Raw genomic sequence first — 10,442 nt, 5'->3', positions numbered from 1 at the left:
CCAATGGGAGCCAAGCCAAGCCATAAAGTCCCTGAGGAGTTCCCAAAGTAGACTTAAGGCTAGAAGGGGCAGTTCCTGGAGCCCCCCCCCCCAGTACCACTGGGTAGATAGTTATAAAAGTCAGCAGACAAACCTGGAATTATCTATGCTTTTTTGGGTGCTAGTTTTTATTATTATTTATATATGTGTGTTTTCCATTTCTTTTTATTCAATTTTTGTTTTGTTTTTGTATTATCTATGCTGTTGTTGGTTTGCCTACCTATATAAGATAGGCTTGGGAAGCAAACCCAAGGAGAAAGCAATGGGACCAAAGATACCTGAGGGACTTAGGGGGAGGAAGAGGCGGGTGAAGGGAGGGGTGAACAAACAATGCCAAAGACAGGGAAACAACTAAGAAATTAGATAAAAAATGAAGAGGCCAAAGAGATCTTGGAGTTGTTGGAGCAACAGCAGTCTAGCTGAGAGGAACTGCTAAGAGGCAGACGAAGGGCAACTGTGATGGTGGGACAGGAGGAAGGTAAAAGGAAACAGGAAAGATCTAGGAACCAAAGCTATGAATAGAGGTATAAACATAGGTGTGCTCTTATGTAAATATATGAATTCATTAAAATACAGGTATTGGCATAGGTATTTATATTTATATGGCACTACATTGAGGAAGTGGACAGACTTTGGGCCTCTGCTCAAGACCTCCCTCAACACAAGAACACTTTGTTCTACCAACCTGGCATCCTGCTGTCTACCCTCCCAACACGATCGATCGCTGAAGACAAAAGGGGTTTTTAAGCAAATCTGGTGAAGAAAGCTGATGGTGCCTTACTACCGACAGATATAGTATTTGGGGTCCTAAAGGCTTGAAGTTAAAAAAGGAGCTATCTAGTAGAGAAGCAACAATCCCACATAATAGAATCACACCAGCCTGTGAGATCCTGAGGTATCAATGGGATCAGGTAACAGGCATCAGAAGGCCACAAACAAACAAACAAATATATTGCTGAGAAGAGGGGGGTCGGAGCAAAGACCCCAAACCCATCTGTAGACAATAGGATAGCACCTCACAGAAGAGTCACAAGGAAGGGATGAGTCAATCAGGGTGAAGTATAGCATTGATGAAACACACATTATTCCTCTGCTTCCTTAAGGCTTCCTCACCCCCCACTCTCATGACCTCAATCCTGCATTTCACTGTGATCTAAGCCGAAGCAAGTGCACAGGTACAGATAAGAGCTCAGGACACACAGAATCCAGATAATATAAATCCTCCAGGAACAGAAATGGAAGTAGCAATATGAGGAGGGGAAGGGGAAGCTGGCAGAGAAGTGGGGGAAGAAACCGAGGCAGTGGTTGGTGTAAGATATGAAAAGAATAATAATTTATACTTTATACAAGGATCCCGAGGGTGGAAGGAGGGGAGGAAGGGTGAAAATAGGAGCTGATGCCAAGGGATCAAATAGAGTGTAATTGTTTAGAAAATAATGATGACAACACATGTACAAATATGCTTGATACAATAGATGTATGGAATGTTAGAGCTGTAAGAGCCCCCAATAAAATGATCTTAAAAAATAAAATAAAGTTAAAATGTGTAAATAGAAAAAATGTTTAGGACTCCTCATTCTGCACAATGTTATGCATAATTGGTTATGATTCACAGAAGTGAATACCTTTGCATAAGGAATGAAACATAAGTAAATGTTTTCTAGTATTTTTTTCTTTCAAACAAGATCCATCTGATTCCACACGTAGAGTTCTTCATTTCATGTTCTCTTTTGAATCTGACCTGGATTTTGACAATTTCTTGTTGGTATGACATATTTTTAATGATCTTGAGTGAAATGATACCTCCATGGGATATTAATGATTCTTTTCATTAAGATCTACATTCTGTTAGATCATTTTTTTCTTCGAATGGGCACGAATATGAATCTATTCCCATTGGTAGGCCAGGAAGGGGTATTAGGAGTGCAAGATGGCTCCTGAACAACCTGTGACATGTAGCTGACACAGCCTTGCTTCCTGAAAGTCAAGAGTACTTGAAGCACCTACTGATAAAGATCAAAGACTATTGCCTTCGTTCGATTGCACCTCAATATAAAGACAACAAAATCCCCTCTAACTGGACCAATAAGCTACATCATGACAAATAGAGAAAATACAAAATTGTCAAGTATTTAATTTTACTTGGATTTATAATCAATGCCAACGTAAACCGCAGACAAGAAGTGAAAAGACATTGTATTGGGCAAATCTACGGCAAAAGTTTTCTGTAAAGTGTCGATGATGTCACTGTGAGGACTAAGATGCACCTCATGCAACCCATAATATTTTCAATCACCTCATAAGCATGTCAAAGCTAGACAATATACAAGGAAGACAATAAGAATAATAATTGATCCCTTTAAATTATAGTATTGACAAAGAGTAGTGATAAAAGGACAAAAGAACAAATGAATCAGTCCTGGAAGAAGTACCGGTATGTTAGAAGGCTCCTTAGAAGTACAGAGGCCCCAACTTTCATGATCCGAGTTCTACCTTGCAGGGCTGGATAGGGCAGAGGCTGCACACTGGTACATATGAGGGCTGGAGGCACAGGGAATCCAGGGTGGATGATACCTTCAGGACCAAGGGTGTGAGGGGCGATGCTGGGAGAGTGGAGGGTGAGTGGGTTGGAAAGGGGGAACTGATTACAAGGATCCACATGTGACCTCCTCCCTGGGAGATGGACGGCAGACAAGGGGGGGGGGGGGAAGGGAGACTCTGTATAGGGCAAGATATGACAAAATAACGATGTATAAATTACCAAGGGCACATGAGGGAGGGGGAGCGGGGAGGGATGGGAAAAAAAAAAAGAGGACCTGATGCAAAGGGCTTAAGTGGAGAGCAAATGCTTTGAGAATGATTGGGGCAGGGAATGTGTGGATGTGCTTTATACAATTGATGTATGTATATGTATGGATTGTGATAAGAGTTGTATGAGTCCCTAATAAAATGTAAAAAAAGAAAAGAGGAGAGAAAAAAAGAAAATGATTAGGGCAAAGAATGTACAGATGTGCTTTGTACAATTGATGTATGTATATGTATGGACTGTGATAAGAGTTGTATGAGCCCCTAATAAATTGTTAAAAAAAAGAGTTGTATGAACCCCCAATAAAGTGATTAAAACAAACAATAAATAAATTTAAAAATATTAAAAACAAAACAAAAAAAGAAGTACAGAGGCAAGACTTCATCTAACGTACTTTGAGCATGCTATCAGGAAAGATCAGTCCCTGGGAAAAAGACAGCATGCTTGAGAAAGTACTGGGTCAGAGAAAAAGAGAAAGGAGATGGAATTTTGCGATGGTGCAACAATGGGCTCAGACATAGCAATGATTGGGAGGAGAGTGTCGATTGGGCAGTATTTTCCAAGGTCTCTGTGAGTTCTTGGTGGCGCCTAGAAACAACAATGAAAAAAAAAAAAAAAGAATGAGGGGGAAAAATCTGTATTTTTATCTTTGTCCAGGAAACATGACCCTGAGTGCAAACACCTTACCTTTACCTTAATGGCTATTCCATACCGACCACAGTGTGCTTGAGCACTAAGGTGGCCTGGCCCAATTCACGTTTTATTTTGAAATTGTCTCATATACATGGATAACAGAAAAGGAAGACACAAGAATTGATGAATTCTAATTGTATTGTTGGTTAAGGATTTTGAACATACCATGAACTGTCAGTAAAATGGACAGATCAATCTGGAAAGTATGGCCAGACTTTGACTTATTTATTTGGAACACTCTAAGCAAAGAATGCCAACAAAGGACACCATGATTCCTACGTCGATGTTCAGCAAACTTGGGGAATGAAACTGATGAATGCACCAGCCTCAATAATGGGCTCAAATATTCGACCTTTCAAGAAGATGACACAGGAAAAGGAGCAGTTTTGCTATGTTGTACATGCCATCTCTGTGAGCTCAAGTTGACTGGAGGGCAACTAACCAGAAAATCCATGGTCTGTGGCACATCCCAGGCACTGGGAAATACCTGATGAATAAAAGACAGGGGCAGTAGCAAAGCTCAGAATTAGATCCTGGACCTGAAGTCAGGATTCCTGATGGCCAATTCAATGTGTGGTCACTGACACCACCTTACCATCACAAATATGTTCAGTCAGTTTCACAGGCTGTCATCTGATGTCTCATTGTCTTGAAGAGAGCCGGCCGTCGAGATGACTAGGTATTGTAAAGCTTTATACTATAACACAGCTCATCTCGATGCTGCACAAAGGAAGGACCGAAGAATCTCTGAAAACTGGGGATGGAGTACATTATGAAACTGCAGGCAGGAAACTCCTTTAGATCACCAAAAACAAAATAAAAACACTTTTTTAAAGGCAAGAACAAGATACTTTTAAAAAATGTAATGCTCACATGATTCCAAGCTATGTTTATTGAAACAATCTTAGGGCCCTAATCAAAACAATGTTCTATCATTTCCCCTCCAGGCTGGTCACAAGCTCCAAATGGGATGATTTGACACATCTCTCCTGCCTTTGAAATTCTTCCATTAACTGTAAAGAGGAAAATGACCTTCAAAGCCCCTATATAGATTTTTTCTGATTTATCCTTTTGTTATCTTAATTGGACCCAAGGGCAAACTCACTTGGTCTTTTCCAAGAATGGAGTCCTGCTGGTATAGTGGCTAAGCATTTGGTTGTTAGCTGCAGGACTGGCAGCTTAAACCCATTTGCTGCTCCAGGGGAGAGAGATGTGGCAATCTGATTGTGCAAAGATTACATCTTTGGAAGCACTACGGGTCCATTCTTCTCTCTCTTTTAGGGTTGCTATAAGTCAGAGTAGTTGGTGGTTTTGGGTTTCTCTAAAAACATTTTTAGGCTATTTCCCTCTCTATTCTTGGAAATTAATGTTCCTTTTGACATACTGTACTTTAGTTATACATCTTGGTCGACACTGTCAATAGCCACATGATTGACTCTTGCATGGGCTATCAGGTGCTTCTTTAAGCTACTGTATTTCTTATTAGATCGTCCAGTTGCTTAGTTTTGCGATGTTCAGGGAAATGTGTGCATGCAAGGGAGAGGATGAGAGGGTTGTGTGTCAATTGGAGATGGTGCTCAGAGGCTTTGGTGGAATTCCTGTGGCTTACTTGCTGATGGGAATAAATGTTAAAACATGCTTTGGGAAGGGGTGTGTGTGTGTGTTGTTTGTGTGTTTCCAGTTATCTGACGGAGTGTCCTAAGTCCAAAAGATTGAACATGGGGAGACACTGTCTTCCGGGTCACATAGACAGGGAGATTTGTTAGAAGAACATGAAAATCTCACAAAAAAAAAAAAAAAAACAACTGGGATAAAATTTACCCAATTAGCTGAGAGTGATAAGAGTCAGCTTGATCATGGCTTTGAGGTTTGGTCATAACAATTACCAGGAAATGGGGCAGCTGTTTGGAGCATGAATGAACAAAGAGAGCGAACCACATATGCTCCAGAGGCCAACCTCCTTTTCTTCCTTAGCCATGCAGTGGGTAAGAGGCCAGCAATAAAAAGAACTCTGCCCACCACATAACCCATTCCCAGGCCAAGCTCCGCTTTACTTCAGGTCCCAACCTTATGGTACCTCATAACTGGGCTTTGCTCCACATGTGTTATTTTTAAACTCCTTATCCTTTCTCTACTCTCCTTCATTCTTTGCTGCATTTGTTACTGGTCCTGGATATCTTCTTTCTCAGTCTGCTCCACCTCACTTTACTTTTGCTTCTCTCTTTACCCTTGCTTCTGCCTCATATTTAGACCCTGTTAGCTTCCATTCCGGGCTGTTCATCTTCCCTGTCTTTCTTCCCTTCCTCAGGTCTTAGGTCTGCACTATCAACTGGGAATCCAGGCAAATTACTGACAGGTTTTACTTACCACATCAGAAGACTTAAGTAAATACATCTTATAAAAGGCAGAAACAAGAGAATTCCTAGGATGAATCCAAATTCCTTCAATTTGGGCTGTTCTTAATATACAATGGTAGATTGGGAGCCAATTAAGCAACGATGACGCCTCTGGCTTTTGCAGAACATGTAAAATAAATGTCACAGCTGGATACAGCAGTCAGATCACTCTTAGGTTCCTCCAGTGCTGAGCTCCTGTGGTTTGTAGGGTGTTACAGTTGTAATATTTTAAAATAATTTATATTTATTGTATAAATATATATTTTTCTATATTTGTTTTTTCTAAGTGTGAATGGAGGCCAAGTGTTTACGTCTTCATTAGAAGGGAGAAGGTCCAGTCATGTTCTAAACTCTGTAGTGCTGTGAGCTCCAGCATGACTTTTATTTCCTCTTGTCACTGCTGCAGCCAGAGCCAGGGAATGCTAGCACACCCAGAACTTCCAGAGATGCCAGAGTTACTGCTGTCCAAGTTCTCCCACAGTTTAGGGAGGAGGTGTGATAACAATGCTCTCATTCTATTGTTGCTGTGACTTCAAAACACCACAAGGCAGATTGAGAAGGGTCCTGGCTGAGTTTTCATTTGCTCCTCTAGGAATAGCCTTTATTTCTTGAAGGACATTCTTCCAAGGAACTTTCCAACAGAATCTACTTGCTGCCTAGAATACAGCTAGTTTGCCTTGACTGATCTTGACCAAGGTGGGGATTAATTTGGAGGAAGTACACGGCTCCTTTTCTTGATTGGGTAATTTATCCCTGTGACAAGGTCCTTGTAGCAACTCATTGATCTCCAGGATTAAATTTTACCCCAGATGGGAAACAAGTGGGTGACTAGGAGATATCTCAACTTTAAGATAACCAGTCATACTGGTTTTCTCAGGGTTGTTTGAGGTAGAAGCTAAGATTTCCAGTGCTTAAGCCAGGAATCCCTGAACGAGTGTTACCCTCTTGAACTTGAACAATTTGGGCTACCGACTCTTCTTCACCACCACCTTCCCCCAACTCAACTACCCAAAAGAACTGAAAACAGAAAGAGCACATCAGCAGACTTATTGAGAAATTGCTGGACCTAATTTCCCTACCGATATTAGCTATTAATACAACAAATACCAAACATTATCACAAACATCCCATTTAAAGTCTGGGTGTCACATCCAAGAATCACTCAGTCCTACACAAACATTCTCTCCTAACGTCCACCATGTATTTTAATTATGATTATGCTTTCTGCCAGCAAGTACATTTACACCTGGGCTATTGAATATGTTTGGTGTTGTCAACATTGATTGCACAACCCACAGAAGACCCTGCCTAGGTCAAGTTCTGTGGATATGGTGCTTGGGAAAGTTACAGCTGCATATCTGTAAGGATAAGTCCTAAATGTTTTCTTCACCAGTGTGGATGCTTTTTTTTTTTTCCTGATTCTTTCTTTCTTTTTTTTTCTTTTTTTACATTTTATTAGGGACTCATACAACTCTTATCACAATCCATACATATACATACATCAATTGTATAAAGCACATCCATACATTCCCTGCCCCAATCATTCTCAAAGCATTTGCTCTCCACTTAAGCCCTTTGCATCAGGTCCTCTTTTTTTTTTCCCTCCCTCCCCTTTCCCCTTCCCTCATGTGCCCTTGGTAATTTATACATCGTTATTTTGTCATATCTTGCCCTATCCGGAGTCTCCCTTCCCCATCTTCTTTGCTGTCCCTCTCCCAGGGAGGAGGTCACATGTGGATCCTTGTAATCAGTTCCCCCTTTCCAACCCACTCACCCTACACTCTCCCAGCATTGCCCCTCACACCCTTGGCCCTGAAGGTATCATCCACCCTGGGTTCCCTGTACCTCCAGCCCTCATATGTACCAGTGTACAGCCTCTGCCCTATCCAGCCCTGCAAGGTAGAATTTGGATCATGGTAGTTGGGGGGAGGAAGCATCCAGGATCTGGGGGAAAGCTGTGTTCTTCATCGGTACTACCTCGCACCCTAATTAACCCATCTCCTCTCCTAAACCCCTCTATGAGGCGATCTCCATTGGCCGACACTTGGGCCTTGGGTCTCCACTCTGCACTTCCCCCTTCATTTAATGTGATATATATACATATATATATACATACACACACATACACATACATACACACACATATATATACATACACACACTTACATCTTTTTTTTTTTTGCATGATGCTTTATACCTGGTCCCTTGGCACCTCGTGATCGCACTGACTGGTGTGCTTCTTCCATGTGGGCTTTTTTGCTTCTGAGCTAGATGGCCGCTTGTTCACCTTCAAGCCTTTAAGACCCCAGTCACTATCTCGTTTGATAGCCAGGCACCATCAGCTTTCTTCACCACATTTGCTTATGCACCCATTTGTCTTCAGCGATTCTAGCATGGAGGTGTGCAGTCAATGATATGATTTTTTGTTCTTTGATGCCTGGTAACTGATCCCTTTGAGACCACGCGATCACACAGGCTGGTGTGTTCTTCCATGTGGACTTTGTTGCTTCTGAGCTAGATGGCCGCTTGTTTATCTTCAAGCCTTTAAGACCCCAGTCACCAGTCACTATCTCTTTTGATAGCCGAGCACCATCAGCTTTCTTCACCACATTTACTTGTTCACCCACTTTGGCTCCAGCTGTTGTGTCGGGAGAGTGAGCATCATAGAGTTCCAATTTAATAAAAGAAAGTATTCATGCATTGAGGGAGTGTTTGAGTAGAGGCCCAAGGTCCTTCCGCCACCTTAATACTTAACCTATAAATATAGACACATAGATCTATTTCCCCATCCTCCTATATATATTTGCATGTACATGTCTTTGTCTAGACCTCCATAAATGCCCTTTGACTCCTAGCTCTTTCCTCCATCTCCCTTGACTTTCCTCCTGCCCTACTACCATGCTTCGTCGCTACCTGGGCTAGAGTATACCTCTTCTCTAAGCTACCTTACCCTTGATCATTTCCCACCAGGCCTGCCACTCCCCACTCTCTACCATTTTGGGTCCCATGTTTTTCCCTTGTCCCTGTGTTTGTTAACACCACTTCCTTACCCCCTTACCCCCCCCCCACCCCCAGCCCCCCGGAACTGTCGGTCCCGTTGTTTTTCCTCCAGATATTTCATCCAGCCTGTCCTATTCAGACAGACCTGTGGAGACACTAACATGCACGAAAACAAGACAGAGGAAAACAAAGCAACAGTATACAACCAGACAACAAAACAACAAAAACAAACCTCTGACAAAGAACAGAGCAAAACAGTTTACAAGAGAAAAGCTTGTAGTTAGTTCAGGGATCGTTTGCTTGCCCTTAGGAGCGTTTTCCAGTCCAGTCTGTTGGGGCACCACACCCTGGCCCCAATGTCCACTTTCAGCATTCCATGGGGACCTTGCCACTCCATTCCCTTGCTGTTCCGCTGCACTCCCCCAGTGATTTGCCTCGGTGTGGTGGGATCCGGTCAGGTGCAATTCCCACACTGTGTCTCCGGTGCAGTCCCCTGTATCGCCCTTAGTCATTGATTGGCATCATTTCTCATAGTGGGGCCAGCCATGTTGTTCTCTCTGTGGACTGGCTGCTCTACTCAGGAACATCATCATCACGGCCTGGTGGGCCAGGCTGTGCTCCACTCTCTCTTCCTGCCCCTTCATCTGCTCCCGTGTGCTCTGATCAGATATGTTCATCTCCTGGAGCTGCAGAGTCAATGTCGTCCTTTGGAACAAATTCTTTTCGAGGGAGGGGCAGGAATCCACTTAATTTATGGTGCTGGGGCCAGCCTCCCATACCTCTCCACTGGTTCCCTACTCCACGCCGGGATATTGCATTCACACCTTGTGGCACTGGGTTGAAGTCTGGTCCCAGTGTGGATGCTTTTTGACCTTCAAGTATCCGACTAATCTTGCTTTGGGTATCATGTCCTCCCAAGGGCTTATACTAAAATTGTCACAGCTGTAGCATCTTTTTGGGGTTTGCTCCCTAGTTGAATTGTCTGCTCTCAAGGTTCTGACAGAATCTAACAAGATCGGAGTCCTCCATCTTCCAAGATCCTTTCTTTCTAGGTGTGATTTTTTGGCCAACCAGTCTGTAGACTAGACAATGGAGGAAGGTGGGGAGTGACAGCTGATGCCTCTTGCCTGGTCATTCTGTTCACTTGTGCTGAATCTGTGTGAGTCACAGGCTTTCAACAAACTTGAAGTGTGGAGATCTCAAGACCGTAAGGCCTTCATAACCAAACAGTTCCATGGGACATGCTTTTTTGATGTGAGAAGTTGCATACCAGGGATTATTATGTTGTTATTTCTCACTGTGTTAGTTTGGGTAAACTAGGGAAACAAATTCACAGAAACTCATATGTGTATGAGAGAGAGTTTTATAAAAAGGGTAAGTGTACATTAAGAAAGCACCCAACCCAGTGTTGTCTAAGCCCACAAATCCAACATTAACCCATATGTCCGACACCAATCCACAAAGTCCTCCTCCATCTCATAAAACACATGCAATGATGCTGAGGAAAG

Source organism: Tenrec ecaudatus, chromosome 12 (genome assembly GCF_050624435.1).
Source record: "Tenrec ecaudatus isolate mTenEca1 chromosome 12, mTenEca1.hap1, whole genome shotgun sequence".
NCBI lineage: Eukaryota > Metazoa > Chordata > Mammalia > Afrosoricida > Tenrecidae > Tenrec > Tenrec ecaudatus.
This window is presented reverse-complemented; position numbering follows the sequence as displayed.